Source organism: Lissotriton helveticus, chromosome 3_1, assembly GCF_964261635.1.
Source record: "Lissotriton helveticus chromosome 3_1, aLisHel1.1, whole genome shotgun sequence".
Taxonomy (NCBI): Eukaryota; Metazoa; Chordata; class Amphibia; order Caudata; family Salamandridae; genus Lissotriton; species Lissotriton helveticus.
The window spans coordinates 1,606,830,003-1,606,848,064 of record NC_136061.1 but is presented as its reverse complement, the minus strand read 5'-3'; positions in this window follow the sequence as shown (position 1 = coordinate 1,606,848,064).

Genomic DNA, 18,062 nt, shown 5'->3' with positions numbered 1-18,062 from the left:
TGACCTTGCAAAAGAAACCTTTTTTCAGAGCCAAACCTTCTTTTTTAATACATATGAGTCACCCGTAAGCGTAGACCCTAAAAAATACTTAGGGCAGGGTGCTATGTATTTAAAAAGTTGGACATGTACTTTTAACTTTCCCATGTCCTGGTAGTCAAAAACTTTTACATTTCTTTTTAACTACTGCAAGTCCTACCCCTCCCATAGAATATCATTGGGTTAACTTATTACATTTAATAAGTTATAACTTTCAATTAGGAGCAGGTAGAACATTGAGTTTGATATCTATGGTCTTATTATTTCTTCTTTATTGGTAATGTTGGATTGTAAGTCACAATTCAGAAAATTGGCATTATCTTGTTCAAATCATGTGTTGCCTGCAGCCTGTATCATGGGCCACATGACTAGGTATAGCTGGCAGTTCGTCTTTGTGTATAGTGCCCTAACAGTGACACAAAGGGCAATAGTAGCTGGCAGAATAGGCCACCTCTGGCTTGATGAGGGGAGAGCTGTCACCTAGTCACCTACCATACTTGCACATCATACAAGCTCTGCCCAGAAGGCTCACAAAGGGTTTTGACAAAAGTCTTTTGTGACCCTAGAAATGCTGGGACCAGGTGAGGAATGCAGGAAATTTCAAACACCTCTGAGGGAGAAAACCTCCAGATCCTTCTGGTACTTCAAAATGGCCACCAGGTATAAATAATGGACACTCAGATCCAACTTTCCAGTCCACATCTGGATCTGAGGAAGTCTTATGAAGGGCTGTTGTGCTGCTCTGCAAGAATGACTGCCTCTCTCTTGCCCTGCAGCCTAACTAAAAGGACTAGACCTCCATTTTGATCTTGGGACCACCAGAGTGACTCCAAGGACTAGTTGGTTGGCCGCGTGATCAAGCCTCAGGGACAGAAAAGAATCTTGAACCCAGCACCTGAACTCTGCTTGCTGGGAGTGTTGCCAACCCAGTGCGGACCCCTGAAAGTGGGCGTGAAGGTGCTCTGCGAGCCCAGCTGCAGTCCTGTGGGCAGAACTGATGCAGCACAATGCATCCCTGCGCAGCTCCACTTTGGAATCTCCACAGCGCAACACATCCCTGAAACTTGACCTCGCTTCATAGACCCCAGTCCCTTCGGAACTGCCAGTGAGTGTGCATCTTCAACTCAGAACTTCATATCGCAAGCCCATCATCGACGTCATCCTTGAAGATAACATGTTTATGTTAAAATTTGGTAGAGCGCAAACAGCTGCCTCAGCAAAGGGGCGTCCCGGCGCTAAAGAACCACAGAAATTCCACAAGGGACAGAGACAGGAGGATAATGGGACCTAAAGGGGAGGAAATAGGTGGGTTTTGACGGCTCTCCGAAAGGCAGACAGATTTTCCAGGGAGCGAATGCTCACAGGCAGGTTGTTCCAAAGTTTGGCTCCTAGCACTCTAAAGGAGCGTCCTCCAGTGCGAGCCAACTTTGTAAGAGGGACCGTCAGAAGTTGTTGGCCTAGTGAGCGCAGATTGCGTTGTGGCACGTAAGGGGTAAGGAGCGGTCGGAGAAGTTCTGGGCATCCAGTCTTGAGGATTTTAAAGATCACAACGAGAGCTTTAAACTGGATTCGGGACTCGATAGGTAGCCAATGCAGTTTTCAAATTGTATCTCTGGCCGAGCACCTGGGACTCCACATGAGGACTGGGACTACACATAGGACTCCACCTAATAGCCCCTCAGCTTCCTCGGATCGGGCGTTCCATGACACTTCCTCGATGTGAGATCTTACAATGCTTCACAAACCAGGATTTAGGGTACTTTGTTCAGCGGATCTAACTTGGTTCCTTTATCCAATCCGTGCTCCATTGTGGTCGGCCTGCACTTGTGACTTTGTCCCGGTCCAGTGTGTCCAGGCAACCACAGTTGCCGCTTTATGTTTCTGGGCACTATTTTCACTTAAATCTTTAAAATTGCATATCTCCAGTTCTACTGATTAGATATTTATCGTATTGAACTCAAATAGTTTCTTACATTTTGCTCTATTTTTCTAAATTGGTGTGGAATATTTCCTGTTTGTATTTTCACTTTATTCCTGTGCTGCATAAATAATTGACACATTGCCTCTAATTAAGCCTGACAGCTTTGCGCCAAGCTACCAGAGTTAAGCACAGGTTAATTTGGGGTTTCCTTGCTACGTCACCCGAAAGGAATTGTGGTTGCTGCTTGAGTAGGGTTTTAATCCCCCTCAACCTGTAACTTAATCTCCAAAAGTTGGGATCAAGGTTGATATTTAGATCACCTTGGTCATCCCACCTCAGGAGATTAGAGTCTTCACAACATCAACTGCACTAGTTGCCAACTTCCCTTCAAGCTCCAGCATAGCATCAAACACATCCCATATGTGAATTTTTGTTTCATCATATGCAAACATCTTAACAGGAGAACCTTTCAGTTCTAATGGTAGAAATCGTTTGAAAGTTTCCAGTCCTATTAATGTAAAAGGTGAGCCTGAGTCAGCCATGACCTAAATATCAACCCCATTCACCATTTCTTTACAATACAGCAGTTTCTTCTTTGATGAGTCAAGAAGAGCCACACGCTCTGTGCACTTATCCACATAACGCTGATCAAATGTTACTTTTCCATCTGTAACAATGAGAACAAAATCCTTTCCATCATTCTCACCACATTCATCCACTTTTGACACTACGGATTTAGGTGAACTGTGGCAAACCCTAGCAAAGTGCCCTTTGTGATTACTTTTACAACATATATGAAATACTGATATACAGTTCCTAGCTGAACCAATATGAATACAACTCCTACATGGTACCACTGACGGCAGTAACAGCACCTGTGCCATTGGTGCACTCTGCTCATCAGCCCGGATAAATCAATCTCTACATGCCTGGTTCTCCAAGGAGTTGCCCTGGTCCCCCCTTTGTTGCAGTGATTCTGCTCAGAACCAGAACTATGCTTGGGACAACAGAACATTAATAGGCAGGGACTGAGTCACCCTACCGGTGTGCAGTCATAATATCGAGTCTTTTATTTCGACTGGACAGAATATCGAGTAGAAAATATAGAATGGACATAATATCGACTAGACATAATATAGACAACAAAAATATCGACTAGAGAAAATTAATATCGAATAGAATGGACATAATATCGAATCAAAAATATAGAATGGACATAATATCGACTAGACATAATATAGCCAACACAAATATCGAATTTAAGGTAAGTTAATAATACATTTTATTTTTTTGTGTAATATAAGTCTGTAGCGGGTTGTGGGTTTATAGGGGAATAGGGTGGGAAGTAATTTAATTCTAATTAATTAAAAAGTTAATTTATTTATTGATATTTATTTAGAATTAATTGTTAATTACTTATTAATTGGTAATTAATTAAAATATAATTGGTAATTAATTATAATTGATTAATTGATAAATATTTTAATTTTAGTAATTTATTTTCTGTAGCGGGTTCTGGGTTTATAGGGGAATAGGGTGGGAAGTAATTTAATTATAATTAATTAAATATGTTAATTTATTTATTGATATTTATTTAGAATTAATTGTTAATTAATTATTAATTGGTAATTAATAAAAATATAATTGGTAATTAATTATAATTGATTAATTGATAAATATTTTAATTTTACTAATTTATTTTCTGTAGCGGGTTGTGGGTTTATAGGGGAATAGGGTGGGAAGTAATTTAATTATAATTAATTAAATATGTTAATTTATTTATTGATATTTATTTAGAATTAATTGTTAATTAATTATTAATTGGTAATTAATTAAAATATAATTGGTAATTAATTATAATTGATTAATTGATAAATATTTTAATTTTACTAATTTATTTTCTGTAGCGGGTTGTGGGTTTATAGGGGAATAGGGTGGGAAGTAATTTAATTATAATTAATTAAATATGTCATTTAAATTATTGGTATTTATTTTGAATTAATTGTTAATTAATTTTTAATAGGTAATTAATTAAAATATAATTGGTAATTAAAATAAATTTATTAATTTTGAAATTGTAAATTAATTTATTTTTAATAGGTAATTAATTAGTATGAGTAGGCAATTTTTATAATTAAATAATTTTATTTTGTATTTATAAATAAATATTTAATATTTTTTATACACAAGTAAAATATTTTATTTATTTGTAATTGGTATTACTATTTATGTTATTTATATCTATTTGTGAAGTATTTACTTTCCCTATTATTGCACTCTCTGAAGTTGGAATAGTAATTTTAACCCCTACGCTATACAACACTTTCCCTACTGTTGCACCCACTGGAGTGGGTATGCAACGTTTACAACGCAACTTTTACTATGCACTACCATTACAACGAAACTTTTACAACGCAAAAACTTTTACAACGCATACATTTACAAAGCATGTTTTTACAACGCAGATACCTTTACAACGCATACCATTACAACGTAAGTATTGCTAAGTATATAATTATTTTTAAAATGTTATATGTTTGGGTTTTTGGGTAAAGGGGTATTTTTAGGGTTCAGGGTCAGTTTTCAGTTTCTGGGGTAAAGGGGTATTTTTAGGGTTCAGGGTCAGTTTTCAGTTTTTGGGTAAAGGGGTATTTTTAGGGTTCAGGGTCAGTTTTCAGTTTTTGGGTAAAGGGGTATTTTTAGGGTTCAGGGTCAGTTTTCAGTTTTTGGGGTAAAGGGGTATATTTAGGGTTCAGGGTCAGTTTTCAGTTTTTGGGTAAAGGGGTATTTTTAGGGTTCAGGATCAGTTTTCAGTTTCTGGGGTAAAGGGGTATTTTTAGGGTGCAGGGTCAGTTTTCAGTTTTTGGGTAAAGGGGTATTTGTAGGGTTCAGGGTCAGTTTTCAGTTTTTGGGTAAAGGGGTATTTTTAGGGTTCAGGGTCAGTTTTCAGTTTTTGGGGTAAAGGGGTATATTTAGGGTTCATGGTCAGTTTTCAGTTTTTGGGTAAAGGGGTATTTTTAGGGTTCAGGGTCAGTTTTCAGTGTCTGGGGTAAAGGGGTATTTTTAGGGTTCAGGGTCAGTTTTCAGTTTTTGGGTAAAGGGGTATTTTTAGGGTTCAGGGTCAGTTTTCAGTTTTTGGGTAAAGGGGTATTTTTAGGGTTCAGGGTCAGTTTAGGGTTTTTGGGGTACAGGGGTACTTTGTAAAAATAAAGTAAAATTACATTTAAATTACATTAATTAAATACAATTAAATAAAATTAAATTATATTATAATATTTTTAATTAATTTATATTTAAAAAAATATGATATACTTACCAATACTTACGTTGTAATGGTATGCATTGTAAAGGTATATGCGTTGTAAAATCTTGCGTTGTAAACGTATGAGTTGTAAAAGTTTTTGTGTTGTAAAAGTTTTGATGTAATGGTAGGTGTTGTAAAAATATGCGTTGTAACGTCATACATCCCTGGAGTGGGAATAGTAATTTTAACCCCTACGCTATCCAGCGCTTTCCCTACTGTTGCACCCACTGGAGTGGGAATAGTAAATTTTACCTCTACGCTATCCAACACTTTTGCTAATGTTGAACTCACTATAGTTGTTACAATAAATTTTAACAATTTTCTATGCTACGCTAAAAATGTTATATATGTTTATTTAATAATATGTTTTTATATATATATATATATATATATTCACTGAAAAAACCATAGGTTATAGACCATATATAGTTAGGAATTAGCATTTAGAAAACCTTATTTTACTCACACAAAACCATTGAAATTCCATATATAGTTAGTTGCACTAACTATATATCGCGCACCCGCAATCCACTGCTGATGATGTCACATATTACATCATTCATGACATGGTCAGTGACATCACTGATGACATCTCAAATGACATCACTGATGACATCACTGATAACAACATCCAGTGATTTTTTGTTTCTATAAAGTTTAAATATGTCTTACATATTGAAGAATGAGTGGATGTGTAAGTGTCTGGACGAAGGATTTAGTAGGTGCATGACTGACTGTATGAGTGAGTGATTAAATGTGTCTCACTGACTGCATGGGTTAGTGACTAAACTGTCTTAATTTGTGCATCATTATGTCTGTTGTTCTGTAAACTGCTGCATGTGTTGATCAGTAGCTATATGAGTAACTATATGGGTTATTGATTGATTGCCCAAGTATTTGTATGGGAGACTGAGTGTGTGTGTGGCTAGCTGGGAGGTGTGTGACTCTGTGCAGATCAATCTGTACTTGTATCAATGATTGTATAAGAAGGTAAGTATGTGTTAGTATATGTTTGAAAATGTAAGGTGCTCTATGTTCAACTGTATAGACAAGAAAATGGAAGTGTCATTGATTCTTTACAGGACTGACTAGGTGTGTGAGTAACTCCATGGATGAGTGGCAGACTGTGAGTGTCTGTATAGGTGTATGAGTGCATATGATAGTGTTGTAAAGATGAGTGATTGTATGTATGAATGATTGTATGGGTGAATGAGTGAAGGTGTGTGTAGACGTAGCAATCAGTGAGTGCGTATGTAGTAACTAGTATTGGTGTGTCAATGGTTTCAAAAATTATACTCTCTTTTTAACACTGGGTGAAACAGAGGTTATATTAAAATGTGAGGAGATGCATTGTATTGTCACATGAATGATATCATCAGTGATGTGGTCATTGATGTCAAATGAGATGTCATCAGTGATGTCATCAGTGATGTCATTTGAGATGTCATCAGTGATGTCATCAGTGATGTCACTGACCATGTCATGAATGATGTAATATGTGACATCATCAGCAGTGGATTGCGGGTGCGCGATATATAGTTAGTGCAACTAACTATATATGGAATTTCAATGGTTTTGTGTGAGTAAAATAAGGTTTTCTAAATGCTAATTCCTAACTATATATGGTCTATAACCTATGGTTTTTTCAGTGAATTTTCAAGGTTTTGTAAATGCTAATTCCTAACTATATATGGTCTATAACCTATGGTTTTTTCTGTGAATTTCATTGGTTTTTTAACAGCTAATATCTGTAGCTGTAAAATGTATTCTTCTTTAAATCCAAAAATATATTTTATATGTTTATGAATAATTTTTTTTTAAAATATTTTTTTTTCTTCGTTCCCGCTTCGCGAATCGGGAAGCTTCCCGTTAGCTGACCTTGATGCCGCGAAATAGACCGCGAGCCGGTAAACGTTTCTTTACCGCAAGTGCCGCGTTAGAAAACAACATCGTGACGCCTCCCGTCCGCATGACATTTCACGTTGTCGCGTGATACGTCATATGACGTGCTACGTTAGCGAACTGGTACGCGAAGCGAGTCGCAAAGCGCAGGTTTCTGGAAGCAAACCGGGAGGCCCTGCAAAGCGCTTAACATAAACACAGCAAGTCATGTGACTTGGTAATAATACTTTTCATTGGTTCATTTCACTTTTGGTTTCCTAATGATGTAAGACTAGGTCATATAATCTAAAATGAACACTTTTGATTGGTTGAGAACTCTTGTTTTTCCCAAATGATGAAAATCCCTCCTTCTTTCCTCACTCTGACTTTCATCATTGTGAGAGAAAGACCCTTTGTGATCACTGAGCAATGGCTTCTTTAGTAGCTTCAGCTGGTGCTTCCCCACCACCTCCACCACATCCAAGGAAGAGTGGACCACCTGCTCAAGTTATAATTCAACAAGAAGAAGAAGAAGAGGAACAGGACGACGAGCACGAAGAGAGGCAGTTTTTGCCTGAGCAGCCCAGGACGTCTCACCGGAAAGAAAACTTCATTTGGCAATTTTTTAAAATTCCCAAAGGTCAGAAAAAAGTAAATGCAAGATACGTAACTTGCCTTATATGTCAAGATAGACTGTCCAGAGGAACCGAGAAAAAATACAGTTTCGGAAACTACACAATGCATCGCCATATGACTAGGTGGCATCCTAACAACTACAGTGCTGCACAGTTTCGGAACGACCTAGATAATCTCCCTATTATGGCCAGAAGATCTGTTGTACCGGAAGTAACGGGACCAGAGGGCAGGGAGATGGTGCCAAATATACAAATGAAATTTGGTGAAGTAAAACACATCTGCGTATTTTGCGATGGATTCATTTCCTACGGAGAAAAAAGCATCACTCTGATCAACAGAGCTATTGACTATCATATGCAAGTTTGTACGAAACGCCCAAAATAATAAATACTTCTTTTTTTGTTTTGTTGCTCCTGTTGAGCCCTTTACAATGAATCGTTTTCATTGCCCCCTCCAAGAAAAACCCAAAAAAATATAAAACTGTTCAGAAAAATTCAAAAAAAGTAAAAAAATGTTCCGAAAAATAATTAAAAAAATATAAAACAACAAAAACAATAAAAAAAAAGTTCTTTTCAGAACTACCTCCCCGTTATTAAAAAATTGGTACAATATTTGGAACTGTGCCAACCTCTATTTCTCTTAGTTCGCTTCCCAGTTCGCTCGCCGGTACGCGAACCAGAAGCGAACCAAAAACAGTAAGTATAAGGGAAGGAAACAGACACTTATGTTAAAAGAAAGACAGCTATAGGGGAGTAAACTAGAGATACTATTACCCGTAATCCACTGCTGATGATGTCACATATTACATCATTCATGACATGCTCAGTGACATCATCAGCAGAGGATTGCGGGTTTTTTGCCAACGTGCCTTATCCACGGTTTAATAACGCTGCCTTTTGCTTTATATAAGTTTTCAAATTGTATGAAATATATACCAATAGGTCGTTATGAACCTTTAGGTAGTGCTTTTCTTCATGAGGTCTGGTCGCTTCCATACACATACAGATGTTTCAAAGATGATCAAGAAGTTTATCTGAATGGAGAGGAATGCACTGAGACGCCAGATCATTCACTAATGTGTAGGCACATACAGTTACACGGTTCATGCAACAAACACCGACCAAATATGGCTTGCGTGTTGCAAGGCACGCCAGTTCCTGCTATCATCCCCACGTTCAAGTTGTTGGAAAATGGTAGTTATTTGATGCTCAATAATGAAGATTGTTCTGAGTTAATTAAAAGTATTCCTTTTATCGTAACAGTAAGTGAACGGGTTATTTGCTGCAGAAATGTTCTATTTCCTCCCACACATGAACATAGGGAGTTTTCAATCTGGCCACAAATACCAACCTTGGGACAGATTTCAACGGCATGGCAAGAATAAGAGCTCTTTTGTCTCAGAGAGAGGTGGCCTTGAGTTCGGCCCGTGAAACTTTCGTGCTTCACATAGCGAACACCCGTACAGAGGTGCAGACCCTTTTCAATTCAGATTTGCCTTTCAATTTCAGCAAGATGGTTCCGACTATCTTTAACGCATCCTCCACAAAGACCCTGGCGCACTTTTTTAAAGTTGTTACCAGTGGTCTCGTGACTTCATTTGAGAAAATCTTTGGAGTCATCCCTGCTTCCTTTCATTCTATTTTCTCCACTCTGGTTCGTGGATTGGCATTTTTACTTGCATTACCAGCGGACGCTCTTGTGCTTTTTACATTTTTAAATATGGATGTCCCTCCTATGCAACCTCCCACCCTGCAGCTGCTGACACTGTTCCGCAATCGCATGCTAGAATATTATGGCACAATGCCGTTGGCGATATTAAGCACGGCATATGGATTATCTTTTCGATTCTCGTACTTCACCTGTGTCCAGCCTGTATTTCACTGCCTGACCTGTGATTTCGATTGGGCCATTGATTTGTGTCTCTGCGGACCGGTTTCTCCTGACGTCGACTTTAATCAGCTGATGACTCCTATCATTACTCACGAGTTGGTTTGTCCTGGCGAAAGGATTATGGCTGTGGCATTGATGCATGGACTACTTGGTCCCTGGAATTTACTGGCGGCAGCACAGTCTTTCTTGGAACAGAGCTTTCTTGAAAACCCACCGAGCTGTCCTCTGATGGTGATAGAGGATCCGGTGCTGGGAGAGCACGTATGTTCTTTTCCGCTTTTAAATTGGATGGCTGAACTGTTTTCGGATGAAGACGGTGACTTCCTATTGGAGGCTGTTGCAGCTTATTTTGCATACACAGTTATGTCATAGACCTTTTTCATGTTTGATATGCTGAGTACTAGCATTTCATTGACAATTCATTGACTTATTTGTCAAGTTTTTATTATTTACCTTGCCTATTGGCTTAAGACTCGATAAAGTACTTGGCTGTTTTATTTTTCTTTAGCATTAAATTATCCTAGTTTTTAATGCTTTACCTTGCGGACCGTCCACATATAAACTTGCAATCTGCTCTCATGAGATGGCACTTCTATTATCTTATTCAGTTCGTTTCCGGATCATGGGGAGGTGTCATCTAGGTCCTGGATATCTTTACACCGTGTTAAGTTAGCATGGGCTCATTACCGGTTTAAACGCCATTTTTCCTTTTTTGCAACTTCTGCACACGACACTTAGTTGTTGCTTTAGCTTTCCACCTAGTAGTTCATCGTGGTTTACATGAGAATAATATGTTATTGCTCTACTATCTGCTTTGCTTGTTAAACTATATCTGTACAGCGAGTGCTAAAGTTTCAAGAACAACACGATACAGAATTGTTATGAGGTCTGATCTCCACGACTTCATACTCATAACATAAGTGCAACTTCTGCCAATTCTGGGCATGAGGCGGGTTTTATATTGCTTTGCCGAACACACATACACAACAGTTGATGCGGTTCACATGAAGAGAGAGCTGGTGTATGCTGATGTGATTCCTTCAAATCTAAGACACTAAAGTATGGGCACGCCCTAAACCAACACAAAGAGACCTTCTTAGCAAATAATATAATATGTGTATTAGGGAGGGTGAGATATAAGCAGCCGCGGGCCGTGGAGGGAGTTACGGTGAGGCAGGGAGGCGGGGAGGGGGAGAAGCAGGGTGGAGCCCTCTCTACCTTGCCCCTCCCCCTCCCCGCCCTCCCTGCCCCACCGGAACTCCCTCCACGGCCCGCGGCTGCTTATAAGTGTTGCTAACTCTTATTCATTTACAGCATGTTAACATACTGTCACCATTCGCTTTTTATGTACTAGTAACTATGCTGGTAATTTTGCTACTGATAATATGTGTACTTGTATTCTCCACCCTGCTTCTCCCCCTCCCCGCCTCCCTGCCTCACCGTAACTCCCTCCACGGCCCGCGGCTGCTTATAAGTGTTGCTAACTCTTATTCATTTACAGCATGTTAACATACTATCACCATTCGCTTTTTATGTACTAGTAACTATGCTGGTAATTTTGCTACTGATAATATGTGTACTTGTATTATCTAAGATACTACGCCTGAGAAGACGGCATTAGTAAATAAACATTTCAAATACACATGTGTTCTTCTTAACTCCATGTTCTGGTTTCTAAGAAATATATAACGACCGACTGTTCATGAGTTCCACGTATCCTGAGGTACTATAAGTTCATATTCTGGATTGTCTAAACATTGAGAGTTTGTTATATCCAATGTGACACTGTACCTAGCTTGCTAAGGAGTTTTTGATTACTAACGTGAGTTTTGGGACACCCTAATTCGCCGAGGTTCCAATCCTCTGTCCACAGTTCTGTGTGAGAACAGAAACCCTGCGACAGGGGCACCCCCGACCCTTGCTGGAGCTTCATCACACTTGCGATACAACTCCAGCAATGCGCCACCTTTACGGCACAGATACATCACACATCTGTGCTGTTTTTGCCCCATGATGCGCCGCATTGTAAATGCAGCACACCATAGGTGACGGAACAGCGGCACAGAATGACTAACACATCCCTGGTGATGCGCCAGTCATCATAAATGTATCCCTATGCTTCTTATCTTGTTAGAGATGAACCGCCATATGTATCATCAAAGTTTTTTGCATTTCCTAAATAGCGAACTTTAAGGAATAAATAGCGATTCTTTACCATTCCTAGTTTGCGATTAGCTATTTGCTAATTACAAATTACCCATTCATTTCCTTCATTTCCATAGGGCGGTTGGACTCACTTTTAGCTCGAACGGCTGAATGGATTTCCACGAAACTTGGCAAAATTGTAGGGACTGGTAGCCCGATGTGCCTTTGCTATGTCTCAAGATATATGCTCCAGTGGTTTTTACGAAAATTAACTTTGAAAAATATATATTGGGCTACATTGGCCTATATATATGTTGGAGCCCAAATGTAGCCCAATGTAGCCCAATGAAGCCCAATGTAGCCCAATGTAGCCCAAAGATGGCCGCCAGACACACAAAAAAACAAATGTAGCCCAAATATCAGCCAGATGTAGCCCAACTATAGCCCAGTGACAGAATGACCAATCAGCTTCGCAAACCTCCGTTACGCGAAGCGGAGCGCTGTTACAGATATATATCTTTTTTTGAACGTTAATTTCTCAAAATCCACTGGAGCACATATATTGAGACCTAGCAAAGGCACATCGGGCTACCAGTCCCTAATATTTTGCCAAGTTTCGTGCAAATCCATTCAGCCGTTCGATTATTATTATTATTTTTTTTTTTTGCCCCGCGGGGCCCTTTTAAAACCTCCACATCAAACCTAGGGGGTCAGCGAGGATCTACTATGCCCCCTTATAGTTATTTCCCCCTTTGTTTTGACCTCCTCTTGTCTCTCGATCCTACCGAGAGACAAGATGGCGGCCGCTACGGACTTTTTGGAATGTTGACAGACGCCGGAGAACCAATCAGCTTCGCTTCACAAACCTCCGTTGCGCGTAAAGTACGCGTCCTGGGACGCTGCCAGGTCCGCTGTTACAGATATATATCTTTTTTTAAACGTTAATTTCTCAAAATCCACTGGAGCACATATATTGAGACCTACAAAAGGCACATCGGGCTACCAGTCCCTACAATTTTGCCAAGTTTCGTGCAAATCCATTCAGCCGTTCGGGCTAAAAGTGAGGCCAACCGCCCTATGGAAAACTCAATGTTAAAAACACGTTTTGGGACCCCCCTTTTTTCTCGGCCCCCCCTTGACGAACCCCCCCCAAATTTTCAAGGGCTGCTCAGAAACACAATGTGCCATTTTCCTGAAAATTTCAGCCGATTTCGTCCACAAACGCCAAAGTTATTAGACATAGAATTTTCAAAAATCCCATAGAGAAAAAATCCTAACTATATATACCTACTGGCGACCGCCAGTAGGTAATATATATATATATATATATATATATGTATTATTTTTGGTGATATAATTTTTATAATTATAGAAATTATTTATTAAAATTAAATTTTTAAAATAATTATTTCTAAGTTTATATTAAATATATTTATTACTATATTAGTTTTAACTTAATTTTAAGACATTTAAAAAAATCGATATTTTGACAGTCTATATTTTTGTAAGTCGATATTTTGGAGTCGATATTTTGGTACTTACCTGTTTGTAGATAGGGAGTCGATATTTTGTCACTCGATATTTTTCACTCGATATTTGTGTATCTCGATATTTGTGACGTCGATATTATGTCAGTGATCCCACCCTAACACCTCAGTAACCATGAGCCCAAGTCCGCTTAGCTATAGCATCACACATGCCCTCCTACCCACATCCAGAGAGTCAAGTGAATTGACACAATGATCTAAACCCTCTCAGGGATCTCGGTAACAGGATAACTCCTTTCACTCTCAGATTCGTATTCATCCACAAGAAGATATAACAGAGACACAAAGGAAGTGTGAAATGTTTATTTAAATCATCCTGCCCTAGAATGCTGTATTTATGCCAGAATTTGAAAACAAATGCCTAACGAAAATGCAGTCAGCATAGTCAGTAAACCATATAGTATGAAAAGCCATGTCATATTAGAAGACAGATAAGCCTATCCCCCTCCCTTTCTACAGAAGTGGAATGATTATACAACAAAGATCTCTGGGATTAATAGCGCACCCTGTACCTTAGGATACACGGGTGGATGTTCTACAGCTCAGACACAGCCGTGATCTCCTCTCTCTCTATCTATGTTACATTACTATGCATACCCATATGACCAGGCTCACATGCTCACAAACAACAGCGGCACTTATGTGTTGTGTCTAGGTGCTAGTGCCTCACCATAACAAAATAAGAATGGACATTGTTGTTTGTGTTCATGTGACAGTGGGAAAAGGATCTTCTTTCCCATCTCTGCTGCTTCCCTGCTGAACTTCAGAATCTCACACTCTAGCTCTGATTCCACCACATCGTGACGACCCTCATAACCATGGTGCCTGTTTAAAAAGAGTGTTAGCGAAGCCAGGTTACTGCACTAACAAAGGGACTGGCATAAACAGGACATTTGTTATTGAGAAGCACGTTACAACATTGAGACTTGTGTGATTACTGAGGCGCGCTTGCAAGAAAGAGACTTGCTTGACTCATTGAGAAGCACTGAATAATGGATGCTTTACAAATACAGAAATGTCAATCTCCTTAAAAGGACTCTTTGAGAACTGACCATTTTTATTGGTAGCTAAGTCTGAGTTGCCATAATAGTCTAGAGTTATGACCTAAACAGCTCCCGGAATCAAGCCAAGAAATCTTCATGTAACCCATTTGTGAACTTGAATGTTTTTCTTGGTACACCTTTTCAAGTAGAACTTATACAGTGGTTTGATAAGAAATCGATCACCTTTAACTATTCCTGAGATAATTGTGTTCTGTTTTCTGATTACAAGGCAAGTCCACAAGCAAAAATGGAGGTGGCTCATGAACATTCAAACCCTCAGCATCTCAGTATCGGAAGGCACAACGTAGGTCAAGAGAAGAGTCAATTTAGATGATCGGTCAGTAAACATTTTGCTTTTCAAGAACAAACTCATGGGAGTTTGTTTTTGAAAGACAAATAAATAATGACCTCCATAATGTGGACATTTTTCCCAAGATATAAGGGTTGTGAGGGTAATTTTTGTTCTGCCAGGTTTTTCGATCACACTGCCAGCCCTAAATATGACGGGTGGTCTCATGACTTTGTCAGAATACGTTTTCCTTTGGCAAACCGAAATGGGGCACCATCAATGGAAGTCTAGAGATCAGAATTGAGCAGATGGATCAAGGGTTTGCCTCCTTCGTATTTGATCCAGGTTCCCCCTGTTGACAAACACTATATCGGGCCCTATGTGAAGGCAAAGAGTATTAGGCTCATGTCATAGTTCTCATTTTTAAACATTTATTTTATTGCAGTCAGGTCCTTTCTATATCAAAGTGTCCCCAAATCAACAGTTTTGTTAACAGTGGAAAGAGGGTTTTTAAAAACCCTTCATATTTTGGACCTTTTAATGTCTAATTCCTTTTTATGTTGGCTATTCAAACTAACAAAATAATCACACAACAATTATTGCTACCGCTTTTTCTTTTCAGAAATCATTTAACAACAGCCCCACAGTGTGAAAACAGAATATATGCAACACTCATCTCCAGGGGCCAGTTTGATAACACTAGCTAGCTAGACTTCATATTATGAAAGAGGTATAATTTTCATTCCAATATGTTATGTTATACACATTTACTAGCACACCTCTGCCATTTTGTAAGATCCCCTTAGTTGATGAGTCTGGCGGTCCTCAGATCACCAGACTCTTAGTGGGGGTTGGTGGTGATCTTGCGACTGCCACATTATGACACAAGTGGTTGTGTCGCCTTAGGACCCCAGACATCACCGGAAAACCACCATTCACTGGTGGTGGCCCAGCTGTCCAGAGGCATCCATATATTTGGCGGGACTGCGATGGTCCCGCCAAGCATATTAGGATTTTGCTCTCCGCCAGGGTTTTCAAGGTGTTCCTGCACCATGAAAACACTGGTGAAGAGGAAACAAAGGGAACCCTACAAGCCCCCCTTTTGCCTAACGCCCTGTGGATGCACACAGGGGGTCACACATGTGCCTCCCTGTGTGCATTCACAGAAGTTCCAGCATGGCGTAGACTTTTCAGTCCATGCCATGCTGGAACTATTTTTGACGTTCTCATTGCCGTGCCTATTTTATAGACACCGCCGTGGGAACGCCATAGGAATAGCCCGAAACAACTAAAAAGTAATTATACAGCAGGTGGTTTTCATGCCAGTTTGACGGTGCGGCAGCAGGGTTGTCCCGCCGCTGCACCGTCAAACTCATCATCATCGGCCCCTAAGTGTTTCTGGGGGCTGGAGATGGTGTATTATACTTTTCATTTTGCCAAATTTAACTTTGTATACATTTTACATAGATGGTTGGGAGAGGCTGCAGTGTCCTTAATGTGATGAACCTATTCTCGCTCCAGCATGCCCTTCCTCTAAAGTACACATATCCTAGCAAATACATTATACTGTATCCTTAGTAAAGTAATCAATAATGGAAATTAAAAGGTGATATATAATGTAACCAGTAATGTCATCACTGTTATCAGTAATGGCATCTGTCACATCATAGGCCAGGTCATGAGCATTCCATTTTTAGGGGAATTGTAGTTTGCATTGCAGGAGAGCGACTTATAGTTTGTTAAAAGACCTTAGATGGCGAATTTTAGTTTTTTTAGGTTTTGATAGTAAATCATAGCATCACTTTGTAGTGTTTTTCTGGGAATTTCTTACTTTTTTCCCATGTGAATGTTTCAGTGTTTGCTCTACCTGAACATTACTGTACTCCACAGAAAGAGTTGAACACAGGGCTTGACCTGTGCCCAAACCTGGTAGTCATTTGCTGGGGCATCCTTGCTGCCCCTGTGCCTACCAACAGGGCTGATGACTCTGTGTTTTTTTTGTAAACAAAATGATAACACTCAAATTCCAAAATTTGAGAGTTCTTTCAATTTTGTGTATTTGGGAAAATGTAAAGTAACATGGATTTGTAGAGTGCAAAACTTGTTGCCTGGGAGTAGGTGAGGGGTCTGCAAAAAGGATCAGTTGAAGAGCCCGGTTTTCAGTTTCTTGTGGATATCCGTAAGTGACATGGCTGACCTGATGTGCTGGAGAAGGCCGTTTCAGAACTTGGCTATCATGTAAGAGACGGGCCTCACTCCTGTCTTACTTCTATGGATACCAGGGGTGTGGGCAAGCACAAGCGATGCAGAGCGGAGGTTCCTGGTTGGCTGGTGGAAGTGTGGAACACATTTTCATTACGAATTGGCAGCTGCATGCCGTTGAATTTCAGAATGTGTGCAAATTGACTGTGTGCTAAATTCACTTTTTACTATTTTTCGTTCACTTTCTCCACAGTTCTGTGAATGTATCTGGCCCTCTTTAGTGCGCAGGCCCAGTCATCATTCCCCTTTATTTCGTTAATAGTTTTCCATGGCTACGAATGTGCCAATTTCAAGATGGTAGAACTAGATAATTCAAGCCATTAATCATCCAATCACATTTCTTGAAAAACTGTAAATGTGTTTAACAGAACAGACTGGTTTTCAGGATGGGAGCCGCTCTAAGGTGGCTAAAAAGCAAAACGTCCTATGGTAACTAAAATTGGAAATGCTTTGTTTGAACCTCCAATTAACAGTGTTTCCTCTGCACAGATCTGCTCAAAACGTCGGTTCTGGAGCCTTAGCTAGCATTACAAGTGTGAAAATGTTTCTGAAGATTTGCCAAACAGTGAAGAAGGTATAATCAATCCCCAAAAATATATTTACAATGAAAGATACAGCGGAACCATAACTATTATTAACTCTGTTATATACACACTTACTATTTAGGTTTGCCAGTTTTTTATTGGCTCACAACACGCTCTTGTGCTATGTGTGACATCAGATATGACACAATTGATGACATCACTTATAACATGAACACAGATATTGTTAATGGTGTTCTGATTTAAAATAAACAAACATATTGTCACACCTTTAAAAATGAAATAAAAAGAAAATGGAATATTAATACTGCGTACAGAGGGAGGGAAGATGATGGAGGGAAAACGACACAGAGAAAGGGAGCAATCGAGAGCTAAAGAGAAAGAGACAGAGAGAGAGAGTGAGGGGACATTAATGTAAGGGGGAAGAGAGACAGAGAGATAGATTAAACATGGAAGGCAGAGAGAGCCAGAAAGAAGAATGAGGCATGATGAAAGAGTGAAAGATAACGAATGAGATAGAGAGAGTTAGAAAGAAAATAAGAAAGCAAACAAAAAAGAGAGGGAGA